Here is a 26,393-nt window from a genome sequence, read left to right as displayed (position 1 = left end):
GAGTGACTGACTGAGTGACTGACTGAGAGACTGAGTGACTGACTGAGACTGAGTGACTGACTGAGAGACTGAGTGACTGACTGAGAGACTGACTGAGTGACTGACTGAGAGACTGAGTGACTGACTGAGTGACTGAGTGACTGACTGAGAGACTGACTGACTGACTGAGTGACTGACTGAGAGACTGAGTGACTGACCGAGTGACTGAGTGACTGACCGAGTGACTGACTGAGAGACTGAGTGACTGACTGAGTGACTGAGTGACTGACCGAGTGACTGACTGAGAGACTGAGTGACTGACTGAGTGACTGAGTGACTGACTGAGAGACTGAGTGACTGACCGAGTGACTGACTGAGTGATGGAGTGACTGACTGACTGAGTGACTGAGTGACTGACTGAGAGACTGAGTGACTGACCGAGTGACTGACTGAGTGATGGAGTGTCTGACTGAGTGACTGAGTGACTGACTGACTGAGAGACTGACTGAGAGACTGAGAGACTGACTGAGAGACTGAGTGACTGACTGAGAGATTGAGTGACTGAGAGACTGAGAGACTGAGTGACTGACTGAGAGACTGAGTGACTGAGAGACTGAGAGACTGAGTGACTGAGTGAGAGACTGACTGAGTGACTGAGTGACTGACTGAGAGACTGAGAGACTGAGTGACTGACTGAGTGACTGAGTGACAGAGACTGAGTGACCGAGTGACTGAGAGACTGAGAGACTGACTGAGAGACTGAGTGACAGAGACTGAGTGACTGACTGAGAGACTGAGTGACTGATTGAGAGACTGAGTGACTGACTGAGAGACTGAGTGACTGACTGAGAGACTGAGTGACTGACTGAGTGACTGAGTGACTGAGTGACTGACTGAGTAACTGAGAGACTGACTGAGTGACTGAGAGACTGAGTGAGTGACTGACAGAGACTGAGTGACTGACAGAGACTGAGTGACTGACAGAGACTGAGTGACTGACAGAGACTGAGTGACTGACAGAGACTGAGTGACTGACAGAGACTGAGTGACTGACAGAGACTGAGTGACTGACAGAGACTGAGTGACTGACAGAGACTGAGTGACTGACTGAGAGACTGAGTGACTGACTGAGAGACTGAGTGACTGACTGAGTGACTGAGTGACTGACTGAGTGACTGACTGAGTGACTGACTGAGTGACTGACTGAGTGACTGACTGAGTGACTGACTGAGTGACTGACTGAGTGACTGACTGAGTGACTGACTGAGAGACAGTGACTGACTGAGTGACAGAAAGACTGAGTGACTGACCTCCTACTGTCCTCCTTGCTGCCTGATTATACCCCTCCATAACACCCCAACATCCTGTGGGCCTCCTGCCATGATTTACCTATTCATATACAACCCACCATCCTGCTGTCCTCCAAACTGCCTTGTTATACTCCATCATTTAAACCCCAACATCCCATTTTTAACTTTGTAATAATGCCCAGTTTTCAGGCAATATCATCCCTTTTATAATCACCCTGTGCGATAAATGGTTTACCTGCATCTTGAACTTGAAGTATCTTAAAACAGTTTCAAATCGAACCAGCCTCGAAATCGGACAGCTGGAGAGAAAAGACAATTTGTTTTTTTTTACCAATTTTTTAAATAAAACATATAAAACTGAGAGACTGAGTGACTGAGAGACTGAGAGACTGACTGAGAGACTGAGTGACTGACTGAGAGACTGAGTGACTGACTGAGAGACTGACTGAGAGACTGAGTGACTGACTGAGAGACTGAGTGACTGACAGAGACTGAGTGACTGACTGAGAGACTGAGTGACTGACTGAGAGACTGAGTGACTGACTGAGAGACTGAGTGACTGACTGAGAGACTGAGTGACTGACTGAGAGACTGAGTGACTGACTGAGAGACTGAGTGACTGACTGAGAGACTGAGTGACTGACTGAGAGACTGAGTGACTGACTGAGTGACTGACTGAGAGACTGAGTGACTGACTGAGAGACAGAGTGAGAGACTGAGTGAGAGACTGAGTGAGAGACTGAGTGACTGAGTGACTGACTGAGAGACTGAGTGACTGACTGAGAGACTGAGTGACTGACTGAGAGACTGAGTGACTGACTGAGAGACTGAGTGACTGACTGAGAGACTGAGTGACTGACTGAGAGACTGAGTGACTGACTGAGAGACTGACTGACTGTGTGACTGAGTGAGAGACTGAGAGACTGACTGAGAGACTGAGTGACTGACTGAGAGACTGACTGAGTGACTGACTGAGTGACTGACTGAGTGAGAGACTGAGTGACTGACTGAGTGACTGACTGACTGTGTGACTGTGTGACTGAGTGACTGACTGAGAGACTGAGAGACTGACTGAGAGACTGACTGACTGTGTGACTGAGTGAGAGACTGAGAGACTGACTGAGAGACTGAGTGACTGACTGAGAGACTGACTGAGTGACTGACTGAGTGACTGACTGAGTGAGAGACTGAGTGACTGACTGAGTGACTGACTGACTGTGTGACTGTGTGACTGAGTGACTGACTGAGAGACTGAGAGACTGACTGAGAGACTGAGTGACAGAGACTGACTGAGTGACTGACTGAGTGACTGAAAGACTGAGTGAGAGACTGAATGACTGACTGAGAGACTGAGAGACTGAGAGACTGAGTGACTGACTGAGAGACTGAGAGACTGACTGAGTGACTGACAGAGACTGAGTGACTGACTGAGAGACTGAGTGACTGACTGAGAGACTGAGTGACTGACTGAGAGACTGAGTGACTGACTGAGAGACTGAGTGACTGACTGAGAGACTGAGTGACTGACTGAGAGACTGAGTGACTGACTGAGAGACTGAGTGACTGACTGAGAGACTGAGTGACTGACTGAGAGACTGAGTGACTGACAGAGACTGAGACTGACTGAGAGACTGAGAGACTGACTGAGAGACTGAGAGACTGACTGAGAGACTGAGAGACTGACTGAGAGACTGAGTGACTGACTGAGAGACTGAATGACTGACTGAGAGACTGAGAGACTGACTGAGAGACTGAGAGACTGACTGAGAGACTGAGTGACTGACTGAGAGACTGAATGACTGACTGAGAGACTGAGTGACTGAGTGACTGAGTGACTGAGTGACTGAGAGACTGAGAGACTGAGAGACTGAGAGACTGAGAGACTGAGTGACTGAGAGACTGAGAGACTGAGTGACTGAGAGACTGAGAGACTGAGTGACTGAGTGACTGAGTGACTGAGTGACTGAGTGAAAGACTGAGTGAAAGACTGAGTGAAAGACTGAGTGAAAGACTGAGTGAAAGACTGACTGACTGAGAGACTGAGTGACTGAGTGACTTACTGAGAGACTGAGTGACTGACTGAGAGACTGAGTGACTGACTGAGAGACTGAATGACTGACTGAGAGACTGAGTGACTGAGTGACTGAGAGACTGAGTGACTGAGTGACTGAGAGACTGAGTGACTGAGAGACTGAGTGACTGAGTGACTGAGTGACTGAGTGACTGAGTGACTGAGTGACTTACTGAGAGACTGAGTGACTGACTGAGAGACTGAGTGACTGACTGAGAGACTGAGTGACTGACTGAGAGACTGAGTGACTGAGTGACAGACAGAGACTGAGTGACTGACTGAGAGACTGAGTGACTGACTGAGAGACTGAGTGACTGACTGAGAGACTGAGTGACAGAGACTGAAAGACTGACTGAAAGACTGAGTGACTGAGTGACTGATTGAGAGACTGAGTGACTGACTGAGTGACTGACTGAGTGACTGACTGAGTGACTGACTGAGTGACTGACTGAGTGACTGACTGAGTGACTGACTGAGAGACTGAGTGACTGACTGAGAGACTGAGTGACTGACTGAGAGACTGAGTGACTGACTGAGAGACTGAGTGACTGACTGAGAGACTGAGTGACTGACTGAGAGACTGAGTGACTGACTGAGAGACTGAGTGACTGACTGAGAGACTGAGTGACTGACTGAGAGACTGAGTGACTGACTGAGAGACTGAGTGACTGACTGAGAGACTGAGTGACTGACTGAGAGACTGAGTGACTGACTGAGAGACCGAGTGACTGATTGAGAGACCGAGTGACTGATTGAGAGACCGAGTGACTGACTGAGAGACCGAGTGACTGACTGAGAGACTGAGTGACTGACTGAGAGACTGACTGAGTGACTGACTGAGTGACTGGCTGAGTGACTGACTGAGTGACTGACTGAGTGACTGACTGAGTGACTGACTGAGTGACTGACTGAGTGACTGACTGAGTGACTGACTGAGTGACTGACTGAATGACTGACTGAGTGACTGACTGAGTGACTGACTGAAAGACTGACTGAAAGACTGAGTGAAAGACTGAGTGAAAGACTGACTCACTGAGAGACTGAGTGACTGAGTGACTGAGTGACTTACTGAGAGACTGAATGACTGACTGAGAGACTGAGTGACTGACTGAGAGACTGAGTGACTGACTGAGAGACTGAGTGACTGACTGAGAGACTGAGTGACTGAGAGACTGAGTGACTGACTGAGAGACTGAGTGACTGACTGAGTGACTGAGTGACTGACAGAGACTGAGTGACTGAGAGACTGAGTGACTGACTGAGAGACTGAGTGACTGACTGAGTGACTGAGTGACAGACAGAGACTGAGTGACTGACTGAGACTGAGTGACTGACTGAGAGACTGAGTGACTGACTGAGTGACTGACTGAGTGACTGACTGAGTGACTGAGTGACTGAGTGACTGACTGAGACTGAGTGACTGACTGAGAGACTGACTGAGTGACTGACTGAGAGACTGAGTGACTGACTGAGAAACTGAGTGACTGACTGAGAGACTGAGTGACTGACTGAGAGACTGAGTGACTGACTGAGAGACTGAGTGACTGACTGAGAGACTGAGTGACTGACTGAGAGACTGACTGAGAGACTGACTGACAGAGACTGAGTGACAGAGACTGAAAGACTGACTGAGTGACTGACTGAGTGACTGAGAGACTGACTGAGTGACTGACTGAGTGACTGACTGAGTGACTGACTGAGTGACTGACTGAGAGACTGACTGAGTGACTGACTGAGTGACTGACTGAGTGACTGACTGAGTGACTGACTGAGAGACTGAGTGACTGACTGAGAGACTGAGTGACTGACTGAGAGACTGAGTGACTGACTGAGAGACTGAGTGACTGACAGAGACTGAGTGACTGACTGAGAGACTGAGTGACTGACAGAGACTGAGTGACTGACAGAGACTGAGTGACTGACAGAGACTGAGTGACTGACAGAGACTGAGTGACTGACAGAGACTGAGTGACTGACAGAGACTGAGTGACTGACAGAGACTGAGTGACTGACTGAGAGACTGAGTGACTGACTGAGAGACTGAGTGACTGACTGAGAGACTGAGTGACTGACAGAGACTGAGTGACTGACAGAGACTGAGTGACTGAGAGACTGAGTGACTGACTGAGAGACTGAGTGACTGACTGAGTGACTGAGTGACAGACAGAGACTGAGTGACTGACTGAGACTGAGTGACTGACTGAGAGACTGAGTGACTGACTGAGTGACTGACTGAGTGACTGACTGAGTGACTGACTGAGTGACTGAGTGACTGACTGAGACTGAGTGACTGACTGAGTGACTGACTGAGAGACTGAGTGACTGACTGAGAGACTGAGTGACTGACTGAGAGACTGAGTGACTGACTGAGAGACTGAGTGACTGACTGAGAGACTGAGTGACTGACTGAGAGACTGAGTGACTGACTGAGAGACTGACTGAGAGACTGAGTGAAAGAGACTGAAAGACTGACTGAGTGACTGACTGAGTGACTGAGAGACTGACTGAGTGACTGACTGAGTGACTGACTGAGTGACTGACTGAGTGACTGACTGAGAGACTGACTGAGTGACTGACTGAGTGACTGACTGAGAGACTGAGTGACTGACTGACTGAGTGACTGACTGAGAGACTGAGTGACTGACTGAGAGACTGAGTGACTGACTGAGAGACTGAGTGACTGACAGAGACTGAGTGACTGACTGAGAGACTGAGTGACTGACAGAGACTGAGTGACTGACTGAGAGACTGAGTGACTGACTGAGAGACTGAGTGACTGACTGAGAGACTGAGTGACTGACTGAGTGACTGACTGAGTGACTGACTGAGTGACTGACTGAGTGACTGACTGAGTGACTGACTGAGAGACTGACTGAGTGACTGAGTGACTGACAGAGACTGAGTGACTGACAGAGACTGAGTGACTGACAGAGACTGAGTGACTGACTGAGTGACTGACAGAGACTGAGTGACTGACAGAGACTGAGTGACTGACAGAGACTGAGTGACTGACAGAGACTGAGTGACTGACAGAGACTGAGTGACTGACTGAGAGACTGAGTGACTGACTGAGAGACTGAGTGACTGACTGAGAGACTGACTGAGAGACTGAGTGACAGAGACTGAAAGACTGACTGAGTGACTGACTGAGTGACTGACTGAGTGACTGACTGAGAGACTGACTGAGTGACTGACTGAGTGACTGACTGAGAGACTGAGTGACTGACTGAGAGACTGAGTGACTGACTGAGAGACTGAGTGACTGACTGAGAGACTGAGTGACTGACTGAGAGACAGTGACTGACTGAGTGACTGAGAGACTGAGTGACTAACTGAGAGACTGAGAGACTGACTGAGTGACTGACAGAGACTGAGTGACTGACTGAGAGACTGAGTGACTGACTGAGAGACTGAGTGACTGACTGAGAGACTGAGTGACTGACTGAGTGACTGACAGAGACTGAGTGACTGACTGAGAGACTGACTGAGTGACTGAGTGACTGACAGAGACTGAGTGACTGACAGAGACTGAGTGACTGACAGAGACTGAGTGACTGACTGAGTGACTGACAGAGACTGAGTGACTGACAGAGTGACTGAGTGACTGACTGAGAGACTGAGTGACTGAGTGAGTGACTGACTGAGAGACTGAGTGACTGACTGAGAGACTGAGTGACTGACTGAGTGACTGACTGAGTGACTGACTGAGTGACTGACTGAGAGACTGAGTGACTGACTGAGTGACTGACTGAGTGACTGACTGAGTGACTGACTGAGAGACTGACTGAGAGACTGACTGAGAGACTGACTGAGTGACTGACAGAGACTGAGTGACTGACAGAGACTGAGTGACTGACAGAGACTGAGTGACTGACAGAGACTGAGTGACTGACAGAGACTGAGTGACTGACTGAGTGACTGACAGAGACTGAGTGACTGACAGAGTGACTGAGTGACTGACTGAGTGACTTAGTGAGTGACTGACTGAGAGACTGAGTGACTGACTGAGAGACTGACTGAGTGACTGACTGAGAGACTGACTGAGTGACTGACTGAGAGACTGACTGAGTGACTGACTGAGAGACTGAGTGACTGAGAGACTGACTGAGAGACTGAGTGACTGACTGAGAGACTGAGTGACTGACTGAGAGACTGACTGAGAGACTGAGTGACTGACTGAGAGACTGAGTGACTGACTGAGTGACTGACTGAGAGACTGAGTGACTGAGTGACTGAGAGACTGACTGAGTGACTGACTGAGAGACTGACTGAGAGACTGAGTGACTGACTGAGAGACTGAGTGACTGACTGAGAGACTGACTGAGAGACTGAGTGACTGACTGAGAGACTGAGTGACTGACTGAGAGACTGAGTGACTGACTGAGAGACTGACTGAGAGACTGAGTGACTGACTGAGAGACTGAGTGACTGACTGAGAGACTGACTGAGAGACTGAGTGACTGACAGAGACTGAGTGACTGACAGAGACTGAGTGACTGACAGAGACTGAGTGACTGACAGAGACTGAGTGACTGACAGAGACTGAGTGACTGACAGAGACTGAGTGACTGACAGAGACTGAGTGACTGACAGAGACTGAGTGACTGACAGAGACTGAGTGACTGACAGAGACTGAGTGACTGACAGAGACTGAGTGACTGACAGACTGAGTGACTGAGTGACTGACTGAGAGACTGAGTGACAGAGACTGAGTAACTGACTGAGAGACTGAGTGACTGACTGAGAGACTGACTGAGAGACTGAGTTACTGACAGAGACTGAGAGACTGAGAGACTGAGTGACTGAGAGACTGACTGAGAGACTGAGTGACTGACAGAGACTGAGTGACTGACAGAGACTGAGTGACTGACAGAGACTGAGTGACTGACAGAGACTGAGTGACTGACAGAGACTGAGTGACTGACAGAGACTGAGTGACTGACTGAGTGACTGACTGAGAGACAGTGACTGACTGAGTGACAGAGAGACTGAGTGACTGACCTCCTACTGTCCTCCTTGCTGCCTGATTATACCCCTCCATAACACCCCAACATCCTGTGGGCCTCCTGCCATGATTTACCTATTCATATACAACCCACCATCCTGCTGTCCTCCAAACTGCCTTGTTATACTCCATCATTTAAACCCCAACATCCCATTTTTAACTTTGTAATAATGCCCAGTTTTCAGGCAATATCATCCCTTTTATAATCACCCTGTGCGATAAATGGTTTACCTGCATCTTGAACTTGAAGTATCTTAAAACAGTTTCAAATCGAACCAGCCTCGAAATCGGACAGCTGGAGAGAAAAGACAATTTGTTTTTTTTTACCAATTTTTTAAATAAAACATATAAAACTGAGAGACTGAGTGACTGAGAGACTGAGAGACTGACTGAGAGACTGAGTGACTGACTGAGAGACTGAGTGACTGACTGAGAGACTGACTGAGAGACTGAGTGACTGACTGAGAGACTGAGTGACTGACAGAGACTGAGTGACTGACTGAGAGACTGAGTGACTGACTGAGAGACTGAGTGACTGACTGAGAGACTGAGTGACTGACTGAGAGACTGAGTGACTGACTGAGAGACTGAGTGACTGACTGAGAGACTGAGTGACTGACTGAGAGACTGAGTGACTGACTGAGTGACTGACTGAGTGACTGACTGAGAGACTGAGTGACTGACTGAGAGACAGAGTGAGAGACAGAGTGAGAGACTGAGTGAGAGACTGAGTGACTGAGTGACTGACTGAGAGACTGAGTGACTGACTGAGAGACTGAGTGACTGAGTGACTGACTGAGAGACTGAGTGACTGAGAGACTGAGTGACTGACTGAGAGACTGAGTGACTGACTGAGAGACTGACTGACTGTGTGACTGAGTGAGAGACTGAGAGACTGACTGAGAGACTGAGTGACTGACTGAGAGACTGAGTGACAGAGACTGACTGAGTGACTGACTGAGTGACTGACTGACTGTGTGACTGTGTGACTGAGTGACTGACTGAGAGACTGAGAGACTGACTGAGAGACTGAGTGACAGAGACTGACTGAGTGACTGACTGAGTGACTGAAAGACTGAGTGAGAGACTGAATGACTGACTGAGAGACTGAGAGACTGAGAGACTGAGTGACTGACTGAGAGACTGAGAGACTGACTGAGTGACTGACAGAGACTGAGTGACTGACTGAGAGACTGAGTGACTGACTGAGAGACTGAGTGACTGACTGAGAGACTGAGTGACTGACTGAGAGACTGAGTGACTGACTGAGAGACTGAGTGACTGACAGAGACTGAGACTGACTGAGAGACTGAGAGACTGACTGAGAGACTGAGAGACTGAGAGACTGACTGAGAGACTGAGAGACTGACTGAGAGACTGAGTGACTGACTGAGAGACTGAATGACTGACTGAGAGACTGAGAGACTGACTGAGAGACTGAGTGACTGACTGAGAGACTGAATGAGTGACTGAGAGACTGAGAGACTGAGAGACTGAGAGACTGAGTGACTGAGTGACTGAGAGACTGAGAGACTGAGTGACTGAGTGACTGAGTGACTGAGTGACTGAGTGACTGACTGAAAGACTGAGTGAAAGACTGAGTGAAAGACTGAGTGAAAGACTGAGTGAAAGACTGACTGACTGAGAGACTGAGTGACTGAGTGACTTACTGAGAGACTGAGTGACTGACTGAGAGACTGAGTGACTGACTGAGAGACTGAGTGACTGACTGAGAGACTGAATGACTGACTGAGAGACTGAGTGACTGAGTGACTGAGAGACTGAGTGACTGAGTGACTGAGAGACTGAGAAACTGAGTGACTGAGAGACTGAGTGACTGAGTGACTGAGTGACTGAGTGACTGAGTGACTGAGTGACTGAGTGACTGAGTGACTGACTGAAAGACTGAGTGAAAGACTGAGTGAAAGACTGAGTGAAAGACTGACTGACTGAGAGACTGAGTGACTGAGTGACTGAGTGACTTACTGAGAGACTGAGTGACTGACTGAGAGACTGAGTGACTGACTGAGAGACTGAGTGACTGACTGAGAGACTGAGTGACTGAGTGACAGACAGAGACTGAGTGACTGACTGAGAGACTGAGTGACTGACTGAGAGACTGAGTGACTGACTGAGAGACTGAGTGACTGACTGAGAGACTGAGTGACTGACTGAGAGACTGAGTGACTGACTGAGAGACTGAGTGACTGACTGAGAGACTGAGTGACTGACTGAGAGACTGAGTGACTGACTGAGAGACCGAGTGACTGACTGAGAGACCGAGTGACTGACTGAGAGACCGAGTGACTGATTGAGAGACTGAGTGACTGACTGAGAGACTGAGTGACTGACTGAGAGACTGAGTGACTGACTGAGAGACTGAGTGACTGACTGAGTGACTGACTGAGTGACTGACTGAGTGACTGACTGAGTGACTGACTGAGTGACTGACTGAGTGACTGACTGAGTGACTGACTGAGTGACTGACTGAGTGACTGACTGAATGACTGACTGAGTGACTGACTGAGTGACTGACTGAAAGACTGAGTGAAAGACTGACTCACTGAGAGACTGAGTGACTGAGTGACTGAGTGACTTACTGAGAGACTGAGTGACTGACTGAGAGACTGAGTGACTGACTGAGAGACTGAGTGACTGACTGAGAGACTGAGTGACTGACTGAGAGACTGAGTGACTGAGAGACTGAGAGACTGACTGAGAGACTGAGTGACTGACTGAGAGACTGAGTGACTGACAGAGACTGAGTGACTGAGAGACTGAGTGACTGACTGAGAGACTGAGTGACTGACTGAGTGACTGAGTGACAGACAGAGACTGAGTGACTGACTGAGACTGAGTGACTGACTGAGAGACTGAGTGACTGACTGAGTGACTGACTGAGTGACTGACTGAGTGACTGAGTGACTGACTGAGACTGAGTGACTGACTGAGAGACTGACTGAGTGACTGACTGAGAGACTGAGTGACTGACTGAGAAACTGAGTGACTGACTGAGAGACTGAGTGACTGACTGAGAGACTGAGTGACTGACTGAGAGACTGAGTGACTGACTGAGAGACTGAGTGACTGACTGAGAGACTGACTGAGAGACTGAGTGATAGAGACTGAAAGACTGACTGAGTGACTGACTGAGTGACTGAGAGACTGACTGAGTGACTGACTGAGTGACTGACTGAGTGACTGACTGAGTGACTGACTGAGTGACTGACTGAGTGACTGACTGAGTGACTGACTGAGTGACTGACTGAGTGACTGACTGAGTGACTGACTGAGTGACTGACTGAGTGACTGACTGAGTGACTGACTGAGTGACTGACTGAGTGACTGACTGAGAGACTGTCTGAGTGACTGACTGAGTGACTGACTGAGTGACTGACTGAGTGACTGACTGAGAGACTGAGTGACTGACTGAGAGACTGAGTGACTGACTGAGAGACTGAGTGACTGACTGAGAGACTGAGTGACTGACAGAGACTGAGTGACTGACTGAGAGACTGAGTGACTGACAGAGACTGAGTGACTGACAGAGACTGAGTGACTGACAGAGACTGAGTGACTGACAGAGACTGAGTGACTGACAGAGACTGAGTGACTGACAGAGACTGAGTGACTGACAGAGACTGAGTGACTGACAGAGACTGAGTGACTGACAGAGACTGAGTGACTGACTGAGAGACTGAGTGACTGACTGAGAGACTGAGTGACTGACAGAGACTGAGTGACTGAGAGACTGAGTGACTGACTGAGAGACTGAGTGACTGACTGAGTGACTGAGTGACTGAGTGACAGACAGACTGAGTGACTGACTGAGACTGAGTGACTGACTGAGAGACTGAGTGACTGACTGAGTGACTGACTGAGTGACTGAGTGACTGACTGAGACTGAGTGACTGACTGAGAGACTGACTGAGTGACTGACTGAGAGACTGAGTGACTGACTGAGAAACTGAGTGACTGACTGAGAGACTGAGTGACTGACTGAGAGACTGAGTGACTGACTGAGAGACTGAGTGACTGACTGAGAGACTGAGTGACTGACTGAGAGACTGACTGAGAGACTGAGTGACAGAGACTGAAAGACTGACTGAGTGACTGACTGAGTGACTGAGAGACTGACTGAGTGACTGACTGAGTGACTGACTGAGTGACTGACTGAGTGACTGACTGAGTGACTGACTGAGAGACTGACTGAGTGACTGACAGAGACTGAGTGACTGACAGAGACTGAGTGACTGACAGAGACTGAGTGACTGACAGAGACTGAGTGACTGACAGAGACTGAGTGACTGACAGAGACTGAGTGACTGACAGAGACTGAGTGACTGACAGAGACTGAGTGACTGACTGAGAGACTGAGTGACTGACTGAGAGACTGAGTGACTGACTGAGAGACTGAGTGACAGAGACTGAAAGACTGACTGAGTGACTGACTGAGTGACTGACTGAGTGACTGACTGAGAGACTGACTGAGTGACTGACTGAGTGACTGACTGAGAGACTGAGTGACTGACTGAGAGACTGAGTGACTGACTGAGAGACTGAGTGACTGACTGAGAGACTGAGTGACTGACTGAGAGACTGACTGAGAGACTGAGTGACTGACAGAGACTGAGTGACTGACAGAGACTGAGTGACTGACAGAGACTGAGTGACTGACAGAGACTGAGTGACTGACAGAGACTGAGTGACTGACAGAGACTGAGTGACTGACAGAGACTGAGTGACTGACAGAGACTGAGTGACTGACTGAGTGACTGAGAGACTGAGTGACTGACTGAGAGACAGTGACTGACTGAGTGACTGAGAGACTGAGTGACTAACTGAGAGACTGAGAGACTGACTGAGTGACTGACAGAGACTGAGTGACTGACTGAGAGACTGAGTGACTGACTGAGAGACTGAGTGACTGACTGAGAGACTGAGTGACTGACTGACTGACTGACTGAGTGACTGACTGAGAGACTGACTGAGTGACTGAGTGACTGACAGAGACTGAGTGACTGACAGAGACTGAGTGACTGACAGAGACTGAGTGACTGACTGAGTGACTGACAGAGACTGAGTGACTGACAGAGTGACTGAGTGACTGACTGAGAGACTGAGTGACTGAGTGAGTGACTGACTGAGAGACTGAGTGACTGACTGAGAGACTGAGTGACTGACTGAGTGACTAACTGAGTGACTGACTGAGTGACTGACTGAGAGACTGACTGAGAGACTGACTGAGTGACTGACAGAGACTGAGTGACTGACAGAGACTGAGTGACTGACAGAGACTGAGTGACTGACAGAGACTGAGTGACTGACAGAGACTGAGTGACTGACAGAGACTGAGTGACTGACTGAGTGACTGACAGAGACTGAGTGACTGACAGAGTGACTGAGTGACTGACTGAGTGACTGAGTGAGTGACTGACTGAGAGACTGAGTGACTGACTGAGAGACTGACTGAGTGACTGACTGAGAGACTGACTGAGTGACTGACTGAGAGACTGACTGAGTGACTGACTGAGAGACTGAGTGACTGAGAGACTGACTGAGAGACTGAGTGACTGACTGAGAGACTGAGTGACTGACTGAGAGACTGACTGAGAGACTGAGTGACTGACTGAGAGACTGAGTGACTGACTGAGTGACTGACTGAGAGACTGAGTGACTGAGTGACTGAGAGACTGACTGAGTGACTGACTGAGAGACTGACTGAGAGACTGAGTGACTGACTGAGAGACTGACTGAGAGACTGAGTGACTGACTGAGAGACTGAGTGACTGACTGAGAGACTGAGTGACTGACTGAGAGACTGACTGAGAGACTGAGTGACTGACTGAGAGACTGAGTGACTGACTGAGAGACTGAGTGACTGACTGAGAGACTGACTGAGAGACTGAGTGACTGACAGAGACTGAGTGACTGACAGAGACTGAGTGACTGACAGAGACTGAGTGACTGACAGAGACTGAGTGACTGACAGAGACTGAGTGACTGACAGAGACTGAGTGACTGACAGAGACTGAGTGACTGACAGAGACTGAGTGACTGACAGACTGAGTGACTGAGTGACTGACTGAGAGACTGAGTGACAGAGACTGAGTAACTGACTGAGAGACTGAGTGACTGACTGAGAGACTGACTGAGAGACTGAGTTACTGACAGAGACTGAGAGACTGAGAGACTGAGTGACTGAGAGACTGAGTGACTGACAGAGACTGAGTGACTGACAGAGACTGAGTGACTGACAGAGACTGAGTGACTGACAGAGACTGAGTGACTGACAGAGACTGAGTGACTGACTGAGTGACTGACTGAGAGACAGTGACTGACTGAGTGACTGAGAGACTGAGTGACTGACTGAGAGACTGAGAGACTGACTGAGTGACTGACAGAGACTGAGTGACTGACTGAGTGACTGACTGAGAGACTGACTGAGAGACTGAGTGACTGACAGAGACTGAGTGACTGACAGAGACTGAGTGACTGACAGAGACTGAGTGACTGACAGAGACTGAGTGACTGACAGAGACTGAGTGACTGACAGAGACTGAGTGACTGACAGAGACTGAGTGACTGACAGAGACTGAGTGACTGACAGAGACTGAGTGACTGACAGAGACTGAGTGACTGACAGACTGAGTGACTGAGTGACTGACTGAGAGACTGAGTGACAGAGACTGAGTAACTGACTGAGAGACTGAGTGACTGACTGAGAGACTGACTGAGAGACTGACTGAGAGACTGAGTTACTGACAGAGACTGAGAGACTGAGAGACTGAGTGACTGAGAGACTGAGTGACTGAGAGAGACTGAGTGACTGACAGAGACTGAGTGACTGACAGAGACTGAGTGACTGACAGAGACTGAGTGACTGACAGAGACTGAGTGACTGACTGAGTGACTGACTGAGAGACAGTGACTGACTGAGAGACTGAGAGACTGACTGAGTGACTGACAGAGACTGAGTGACTGACTGAGAGACTGAGTGACTGACAGAGACTGAGTGACTGACAGAGACTGAGTGACTGACAGAGACTGAGTGACTGACAGAGACTGAGTGACTGACAGAGACTGAGTGACTGACAGAGACTGAGTGACTGACAGAGACTGAGTGACTGACAGAGACTGAGTGACTGACAGAGACTGAGTGACTGACTGAGAGACTGAGTGACAGAGACTGAGTGACTGACTGAGAGACTGAGTTACTGACAGAGACTGAGTTACTGACAGAGACTGAGTTACTGACAGAGACTGAGTGACTGAGAGACTGAGAGACTGAGTGACTGAGTGACTGACAGAGACTGAGTGACTGACAGAGACTGAGTGACTGACAGAGACTGAGAGACTGAGAGACTGAGTGACTGAGTGACTGACTGAGAGACTGACTGACTGAGAGACTGAGAGACTGAGTGACTGACTGAGAGACTGAGTGACTGACTGAGAGACTGAGTGACTGAGAGACTGAGAGACTGAGTGACTGACTGAGAGACTGACTGAGTGACTGAGTGACTGAGTGACTGACTGACTGACTGAGAGACTGACTGAGCATGAGTGACTGACAGAGACTGAGTGACTGACAGAGACTGAGTGACTGACAGAGACTGAGTGACTGACTGACTGACTGAGAGACTGAGTGACTGACTGAGAGACTGACTGAGAGACTGACTGAGAGACTGAGTGACTGACTGAGTGACTGACTGAGTGACTGAGTGACTGACTGAGTGACTGACTGACTGACTGACTGACTGACTGAGTGACAGAGAGACTGAGTGACTGACCTCCTACTGTCCTCCTTGCTGCCTGATTATACCCCTCCATAACACCCCAACATCCTGTGGGCCTCCTGCCATGATTTACCTATTCATATACAACCCACCATCCTGCTGTCCTCCAAACTGCCTTGTTATACTCCATCATTTAAACCCCAACATCCCATTTTTAACTTTGTAATAATGCCCAGTTTTCAGGCAATATCATCCCTTTTATAATCACCCTGTGCGATAAATGGTTTACCTGCATCTTGAACTTGAAGTATCTTAAAACAGTTTCAAATCGAACCAGCCTCGAAATCGGACAGCTGGAGAGAAAAGACAATTTGTTTTTTTTTACCAATTTTTTTAATAAAACATATAAAACTGAGAGACTGAGTGACTGAGAGACTGAGAGACTGACTGAGAGACTGAGTGACTGACTGAGAGACTGAGTGACTGACTGAGAGACTGAGTGAGAGACTGAGTGACTGACTGAGAGACTGAGTGACTGACTGAGAGACTGAGTGACTGACTGAGAGACTGAGTGACTGACTGAGAGACTGAGTGACTGACTGAGTGACTGACTGAGAGACTGAGTGACTGACTGAGAGACTGAGTGACTGACTGAGAGACTGAGTGAGAGACTGAGTGAGAGACTGAGTGAGAGACTGAGTGAGAGACTGAGTGAGAGACTGAGTGACTGAGTGACTGACTGAGAGACTGAGTGACTGACTGAGAGACTGAGTGACTGACTGAGAGACTGACTGAGAGACTGAGTGACTGACTGAGAGACTGAGTGACTGACTGAGAGACTGAGTGACTGACTGAGAGACTGAGTGACTGACTGAGAGACTGAGTGACTGACTGAGAGACTGAGTGACTGACTGAGAGACTGAGTGAGAGACTGAGTGAGAGACTGAGTGAGAGACTGAGTGAGAGACTGAGTGAGAGACTGAGTGAGAGACTGAGTGAGAGACTGAGTGAGAGACTGAGTGACTGAGTGACTGAGTGACTGACTGAGAGACTGAGTGACTGACTGAGAGACTGAGTGACTGAGTGACTGACTGAGAGACTGAGTGACTGAGAGACTGAGTGACTGACTGAGAGACTGAGTGACTGACTGAGAGACTGAGTGACTGACTGAGAGACTGAGTGACTGACTGAGAGACTGAGTGACTGACTGAGTGACTGACTGACTGACTGAGTGACTGACTGAGTGACTGACTGAGTGACTGACTGAGTGACTGACTGAGTGACTGACTGAGTGACTGACTGAGAGACTAACTGAGAGACTAACTGAGAGACTGAGTGACTGACTGAGTGACTGACTGAGAGACTGAATGACTGACTGAGAGACTGAGTGACTGACTGAGAGACTGAGTGACTGACTGACTGTGTGACTGAGTGACTGACTGAGAGACTGAGAGACTGACTGAGAGACTGAGTGACAGAGACTGACTGAGTGACTGACTGAGTGACTGAAAGACTGAGTGAGAGACTGAGTGACTGACTGAGAGACTGACAGACTGAGTGACTGACTGAGAGACTGACTGAGTGACTGACTGAGAGACTGAGTGACTGACTGAGAGACTGAGTGACTGACTGAGAGACTGAGTGACTGACTGAGAGACTGAGTGACTGACTGAGAGACTGAGTGACTGACTGAGAGACTGAGTGACTGACTGAGAGACTGAGTGACTGACTGAGAGACTGAGTGACAGAGTGACTGAGAGACTGACTGACTGAGTGACTGACTGAGTGACTGACTGAGTGACTGACTGAGTGACTGACTGAGAGACTAACTGAGAGACTGAGTGACTGACTGAGTGACTGAGTGAGAGACTAACTGAGAGACTGAGTGACTGACTGAGAGACTGAATGACTGACTGAGAGACTGAGTGACTGACTGAGAGACTGAGTGACTGACTGAGTGACTGACTGAGTGACTGACTGACTGACTGACTGACTGACTGACTGACTGAGTGACTGACTGACTGTGTGACTGAGTGACTGACTGAGAGACTGAGAGACTGACTGAGAGACTGAGTGACAGAGACTGACTGAGTGACTGACTGAGTGACTGAAAGACTGAGTGAGAGACTGAGTGACTGACTGAGAGACTGACAGACTGAGTGACTGACTGAGAGACTGAGTGACTGACTGAGAGACTGAGTGACTGACTGAGAGACTGAGTGACTGACTGAGAGACTGAGTGACTGACTGAGAGACTGAGTGACTGACTGAGAGACTGAGTGACAGAGTGACTGAGAGACTGAGTGACTGAGTGACTGAGTGACTGAGTGACTGAGTGACTGAGTGACTGAGAGACTGAGAGACTGAGAGACTGAGAGACTGAGAGACTGAGAGACTGCGAGACTGAGAGACTGAGTGACTGACTGAGAGACTGAGAGACTGACTGAGTGACTGACTGAGAGACTGAGTGACTGACTGAGAGACTGAGTGACTGACTGAGAGACTGAGTGAGAGACTGAGTGAGAGACTGAGTGAGAGACTGAGTGACTGAGTGACTGACTGAGAGACTGAGTGACTGACTGAGAGACTGAGTGACTGACTGAGTGACTGACTGAGAGACTGAGTGACTGACTGAGAGACTGAGTGACTGACTGAGAGACTGAGTGAGAGACTGAGTGAGAGACTGAGTGAGAGACTGAGTGACTGAGTGACTGACTGAGAGACTGAGTGACTGACTGAGAGACTGAGTGACTGAGTGACTGAGTGACTGACTGAGAGACTGAGTGACTGAGAGACTGAGTGACTGACTGAGAGACTGAGTGACTGACTGAGAGACTGAGTGACTGACTGAGAGACTGAGTGACTGACTAAGTGACTGACTGACTGACTGAGTGACTGACTGACTGACTGAGAGACTGAGTGACTGACTGAGTGACTGACTGACTGACTGACTGACTGACTGTGTGACTGAGTGACTGACTGAGAGACTGAGAGACTGACTGAGAGACTGAGAGACTGAGAGACTGAGAGACTGAGAGACTGAGAGACTGAGTGACTGACTGAGAGACTGAGAGACTGAGTGACTGACTGAGAGACTGAGTGACTGACTGAGAGACTGAGTGACTGACTGAGTGACTGACTGAGAGACTGAGTGACTGACTGAGAGACTGAGTGACTGACTGAGAGACTGAGTGAGAGACTGAGTGAGAGACTGAGTGAGAGACTGAGTGACTGAGTGACTGACTGAGAGACTGAGTGACTGACTGAGAGACTGAGTGACTGAGTGACTGAGTGACTGACTGAGAGACTGAGTGACTGAGAGACTGAGTGACTGACTGAGAGACTGAGTGACTGACTGAGAGACTGAGTGACTGACTGAGAGACTGAGTGACTGACTGAGAGACTGAGTGACTGACTGAGTGACTGACTGACTGACTGAGTGACTGACTGACTGACTGAGTGACTGACTGAGAGACTGACTGAGAGACTGACTGAGAGACTGAGTGACTGACTGAGTGACTGACTGACTGACTGAGTGACTGACTGACTGACTGACTGAGAGACTGAGAGACTGACTGAGAGACTGAGTGACAGAGACTGACTGAGTGACTGACTGAGTGACTGAAAGACTGAGTGAGAGACTGAGTGACTGACTGAGAGACTGACAGACTGAGTGACTGACTGAGAGACTGACAGACTGAGTGACTGACTGAGAGACTGACTGAGTGACTGACAGAGACTGAGTGACTGACTGAGAGACTGAGTGACTGACTGAGACTGAGTGACTGACAGAGACTGAGTGACTGACAGAGACTGAGTGACTGACAGAGACTGAGTGACTGACAGAGACTGAGTGACTGACAGAGACTGAGTGACTGACAGAGACTGAGTGACTGACAGACTGAGTGACTGAGTGACTGACTGAGAGACTGAGTGACAGAGACTGAGTAACTGACTGAGAGACTGAGTGACTGACTGAGAGACTGACTGAGAGACTGAGTTACTGACAGAGACTGAGAGACTGAGAGACTGAGAGACTGAGAGACTGAGAGACTGAGTGACTGAGAGACTGAGTGACTGACAGAGACTGAGTGACTGACAGAGACTGAGTGACTGACAGAGACTGAGTGACTGACAGAGACTGAGTGACTGACAGAGACTGAGTGACTGACTGAGTGACTGACTGAGAGACAGTGACTGACTGAGTGACTGACTGAGAGACAGTGACTGACTGAGTGACTGAGAGACTGAGTGACTGACTGAGAGACTGAGAGACTGACTGAGTGACTGACAGAGACTGAGTGACTGACTGAGTGACTGACTGAGAGACTGACTGAGAGACTGAGTGACTGACAGAGACTGAGTGACTGACAGAGACTGAGTGACTGACAGAGACTGAGTGACTGACAGAGACTGAGTGACTGACAGAGACTGAGTGACTGACAGAGACTGAGTGACTGACAGAGACTGAGTGACTGACAGAGACTGAGTGACTGACAGAGACTGAGTGACTGACAGAGACTGAGTGACTGACAGAGACTGAGTGACTGACAGAGACTGAGTGACTGACAGACTGAGTGACTGAGTGACTGACTGAGAGACTGAGTGACAGAGACTGAGTGACTGACTGAGAGACTGAGTGACAGAGACTGAGTAACTGACTGAGAGACTGAGTGACTGACTGAGAGACTGACTGAGAGACTGAGAGACTGAGAGACTGAGTGACTGAGAGACTGAGTGACTGACAGAGACTGAGTGACTGACAGAGACTGAGTGACTGACAGAGACTGAGTGACTGACAGAGACTGAGTGACTGACAGAGACTGAGTGACTGACAGAGACTGAGTGACTGACTGAGTGACTGACTGAGAGACAGTGACTGACTGAGTGACTGAGAGACTGACAGACTGAGTGACTGACTGAGAGACTGACTGAGTGACTGACAGAGACTGAGTGACTGACTGAGAGACTGAGTGACTGACTGAGAGACTGAGTGACTGACTGAGACTGAGTGACTGACAGAGACTGAGTGACTGACAGAGACTGAGTGACTGACAGAGACTGAGTGACTGACAGAGACTGAGTGACTGACAGACTGAGTGACTGAGTGACTGACTGAGAGACTGAGTGACAGAGACTGAGTGACTGACTGAGAGACTGAGTGACTGACAGAGACTGAGTGACTGACAGAGACTGAGTGACTGACAGAGACTGAGTGACTGACAGAGACTGAGTGACTGACAGAGACTGAGTGACTGACAGAGACTGAGTGACTGACAGAGACTGAGTGACTGACAGAGACTGAGTGACTGACAGAGACTGAGTGACTGACAGAGACTGAGTGACTGACAGAGACTGAGTGACTGACAGAGACTGAGTGACTGACAGAGACTGAGTGACTGACAGAGACTGAGTGACTGACAGAGACTGAGTGACTGACTGAGAGACTGAGTGACAGAGACTGAGTGACTGACTGAGAGACTGAGTTACTGACAGAGACTGAGTTACTGACAGAGACTGAGTTACTGACAGAGACTGAGTGACTGAGAGACTGAGAGACTGAGTGACTGACAGAGACTGAGTGACTGACAGAGACTGAGTGACTGACAGAGACTGAGAGACTGAGAGACTGAGTGACTGAGTGACTGACTGAGAGACTGACTGACTGAGAGACTGAGAGACTGAGTGACTGACTGAGAGACTGAGTGACTGACTGAGAGACTGAGTGACTGAGAGACTGAGAGACTGAGTGACTGACTGAGAGACTGACTGAGTGACTGAGTGACTGAGTGACTGACTGACTGACTGAGAGACTGACTGAGCATGAGTGACTGACAGAGACTGAGTGACTGACAGAGACTGAGTGACTGACAGAGACTGAGTGACTGACTGACTTACTGAGAGACTGAGTGACTGACTGAGAGACTGACTGAGAGACTGACTGAGAGACTGAGTGACTGACTGAGTGACTGACTGAGTGACTGAGTGACTGACTGAGTGACTGACTGACTGACTGACTGACTGACTGACTGAGTGACAGAGAGACTGAGTGACTGACCTCCTACTGTCCTCCTTGCTGCCTGATTATACCCCTCCATAACACCCCAACATCCTGTGGGCCTCCTGCCATGATTTACCTATTCATATACAACCCACCATCCTGCTGTCCTCCAAACTGCCTTGTTATACTCCATCATTTAAACCCCAACATCCCATTTTTAACTTTGTAATAATGCCCAGTTTTCAGGCAATATCATCCCTTTTATAATCACCCTGTGCGATAAATGGTTTACCTGCATCTTGAACTTGAAGTATCTTAAAACAGTTTCAAATCGAACCAGCCTCGAAATCGGACAGCTGGAGAGAAAAGACAATTTGTTTTTTTTTACCAATTTTTTAAATAAAACATATAAAACTGAGAGACTGAGTGACTGAGAGACTGAGAGACTGACTGAGAGACTGAGTGACTGACTGAGAGACTGAGTGACTGACTGAGAGACTGACTGAGAGACTGAGTGACTGACTGAGAGACTGAGTGACTGACTGAGAGACTGAGTGACTGACTGAGAGACTGAGTGACTGACTGAGAGACTGAGTGACTGACTGAGTGACTGACTGAGAGACTGAGTGACTGACTGAGAGACTGAGTGACTGACTGAGAGACTGAGTGAGAGACTGAGTGAGAGACTGAGTGAGAGACTGAGTGAGAGACTGAGTGACTGAGTGACTGACTGAGAGACTGAGTGACTGACTGAGAGACTGAGTGACTGACTGAGAGACTGACTGAGAGACTGAGTGACTGACTGAGAGACTGAGTGACTGACTGAGAGACTGAGTGACTGACTGAGAGACTGAGTGACTGACTGAGAGACTGAGTGACTGACTGAGAGACTGAGTGACTGACTGAGAGACTGACTGAGTGACTGAGTGACTGACTGAGAGACTGAGTGAGTGACTGACTGAGAGACTGAGTGAGAGACTGAGTGAGAGACTGAGTGAGAGACTGAGTGAGAGACTGAGTGACTGAGTGACTGACTGAGAGACTGAGTGACTGACTGAGAGACTGAGTGACTGAGTGACTGACTGAGAGACTGAGTGACTGAGAGACTGAGTGACTGACTGAGAGACTGAGTGACTGACTGAGAGACTGAGTGACTGACTGAGAGACTGAGTGACTGACTGAGAGACTGAGTGACTGACTGAGTGACTGAGTGACTGACTGAGTGACTGACTGAGTGACTGACTGAGTGACTGACTGAGAGACTAACTGAGAGACTAACTGAGAGACTGAGTGACTGACTGAGTGACTGGCTGAGAGACTGAATGACTGACTGAGAGACTGAGTGACTGACTGAGAGACTGAGTGACTGACTGACTGTGTGACTGAGTGACTGACTGAGAGACTGAGAGACTGACTGAGAGACTGAGTGACAGAGACTGACTGAGTGACTGACTGAGTGACTGAAAGACTGAGTGAGAGACTGAGTGACTGACTGAGAGACTGACAGACTGAGTGACTGACTGAGAGACTGACTGAGTGACTGACAGAGACTGAGTGACTGACTGAGAGACTGAGTGACTGACTGAGAGACTGAGTGACTGACTGAGAGACTGAGTGACTGACTGAGAGACTGAGTGACTGACTGAGAGACTGAGTGACTGACTGAGAGACTGAGTGACTGACTGAGAGACTGAGTGACTGACTGAGTGACAGAGTGACTGAGAGACTGACTGACTGAGTGACTGACTGAGTGACTGACTGAGTGACTGACTGAGTGACTGACTGAGTGACTGACTGAGAGACTGAGTGACTGACTGAGTGACTGAGTGAGAGACTAACTGAGAGACTAACTGAGAGACTGAGAGACTGAATGACTGACTGAGAGACTGAGTGACTGACTGAGAGACTGAGTGACTGACTGAGAGACTGAGTGAGTGACTGACTGACTGACTGACTGACTGACTGAGTGACTGACTGACTGTGTGACTGAGTGACTGACTGAGAGACTGAGAGACTGACTGAGAGACTGAGTGACAGAGACTGACTGAGTGACTGACTGAGTGACTGAAAGACTGAGTGAGAGACTGAGTGACTGACTGAGAGACTGACAGACTGAGTGACTGACTGAGAGACTGACTGAGAGACTGAGTGACTGACTGAGAGACTGAGTGACTGACTGAGAGACTGAGTGACTGACTGAGAGACTGAGTGACTGACTGAGAGACTGAGTGACTGACTGAGAGACTGAGTGAGAGACTGAGTGACAGAGTGACAGAGTGACTGAGAGACTGAGAGACTGAGAGACTGAGAGACTGAGTGACTGAGTGACTGAGTGACTGAGTGACTGAGTGACTGAGTGACTGAGTGACTGAGTGACTGAGAGACTGAGAGACTGAGAGACTGAGAGACTGAGAGACTGAGAGACTGAGAGACTGAGAGACTGAGAGACTGAGTGACTGACTGAGAGACTGAGAGACTGAGAGACTGAGTGACTGACTGAGAGACTGAGTGACTGACTGAGAGACTGAGTGACTGACTGAGTGACTGACTGAGAGACTGAGTGACTGACTGAGAGACTGAGTGACTGACTGAGAGACTGAGTGAGAGACTGAGTGAGAGACTGAGTGAGAGACTGAGTGAGAGACTGAGTGACTGAGTGACTGACTGAGAGACTGAGTGACTGACTGAGAGACTGAGTGACTGAGTGACTGAGTGACTGAGTGACTGACTGAGAGACTGAGTGACTGAGAGACTGAGTGACTGACTGAGAGACTGAGTGACTGACTGAGAGACTGAGTGACTGACTGAGAGACTGAGTGACTGACTGAGTGACTGACTGACTGACTGAGTGACTGACTGAGAGACTGAGTGACTGACTGAGTGACTGACTGACTGACTGAGTGACTGACTGACTGTGTGACTGAGTGACTGACTGAGAGACTGAGAGACTGACTGAGAGACTGAGAGACTGAGAGACTGAGAGACTGAGAGACTGAGAGACTGAGAGACTGAGAGACTGAGTGACTGACTGAGAGACTGAGAGACTGAGTGACTGACTGAGAGACTGAGTGACTGACTGAGAGACTGAGTGACTGACTGAGTGACTGAGTGACTGACTGAGAGACTGAGTGACTGACTGAGAGACTGAGTGAGAGACTGAGTGAGAGACTGAGTGAGAGACTGAGTGAGAGACTGAGTGACTGAGTGACTGACTGAGAGACTGAGTGACTGACTGAGAGACTGAGTGACTGAGTGACTGAGTGACTGACTGAGAGACTGAGTGACTGAGAGACTGAGTGACTGACTGAGAGACTGAGTGACTGACTGAGAGACTGAGTGACTGACTGAGAGACTGAGTGACTGACTGAGTGACTGACTGACTGACTGAGTGACTGACTGACTGACTGAGTGACTGACTGAGAGACTGACTGAGAGACTGAGTGACTGACTGAGTGACTGACTGAGTGACTGACTGACTGAGTGACTGACTGACTGTGTGACTGAGTGACTGACTGAGAGACTGAGAGACTGACTGAGAGACTGAGTGACAGAGACTGACTGAGTGACTGACTGAGTGACTGAAAGACTGAGTGAGAGACTGAGTGACTGACTGAGAGACTGACAGACTGAGTGACTGACTGAGAGACTGACTGAGTGACTGACAGAGACTGAGTGACTGACTGAGAGACTGAGTGACTGACTGAGAGACTGAGTGACTGACTGAGAGACTGAGAGACTGACTGAGAGACTGGGTGACAGAGACTGACTGAGTGACTGACTGAGTGACTGAAAGACTGAGTGAGAGACTGAGTGACTGACTGAGAGACTGACAGACTGAGTGACTGACTGAGAGACTGACTGAGTGACTGACAGAGACTGAGTGACTGACTGACTGTGTGACTGAGTGACTGACTGAGAGACTGAGAGACTGACTGAGAGACTGAGTGACAGAGACTGACTGAGTGACTGACTGAGTGACTGAAAGACTGAGTGAGAGACTGAGTGACTGACTGAGAGACTGACAGACTGAGTGACTGACTGAGAGACTGACTGAGTGACTGACAGAGACTGAGTGACTGACTGAGAGACTGAGTGACTGACTGAGAGACTGAGTGACTGACTGAGAGACTGAGAGACTGACTGAGAGACTGAGTGACAGAGACTGACTGAGTGACTGACTGAGTGACTGAAAGACTGAGTGAGAGACTGAGTGACTGACTGAGAGACTGACAGACTGAGTGACTGACTGAGAGACTGACAGACTGAGTGACTGACTGAGAGACTGACTGAG

At 49.1% G+C, this 26,393-nt stretch overlaps 1 protein-coding gene across 2 annotated transcripts in view; it reads right to left on the bottom strand.

The window, feature by feature from the left end:
- The window catches only part of LOC142495796 (zinc finger protein 92 homolog), a 234,605-nt gene extending 212,120 nt beyond the window's left edge, over window positions 1–22,485 (bottom strand). For both annotated transcript variants that reach the window (XR_012801816.1, XM_075601768.1), the window contains exons 1-4: window positions 22,395–22,485; window positions 16,391–16,454; window positions 8,597–8,660; window positions 1,525–1,588 (exon numbers count right to left, since the gene is read on the bottom strand). The gene's annotated coding sequence lies outside the window, so the exon portion shown is untranslated. The remainder of the gene's footprint in view (window positions 1–1,524; window positions 1,589–8,596; window positions 8,661–16,390; window positions 16,455–22,394) is intronic.
- Window positions 22,486–26,393: the final 3,908 nt, after the last annotated feature.

Source organism: Ascaphus truei, chromosome 5, assembly GCF_040206685.1.
Source record: "Ascaphus truei isolate aAscTru1 chromosome 5, aAscTru1.hap1, whole genome shotgun sequence".
Lineage (NCBI taxonomy): Eukaryota > Metazoa > Chordata > Amphibia > Anura > Ascaphidae > Ascaphus > Ascaphus truei.
The sequence above is the reverse complement of the archived record's forward strand: the minus strand, read 5'-3'. Positions and strand labels throughout refer to the sequence as shown.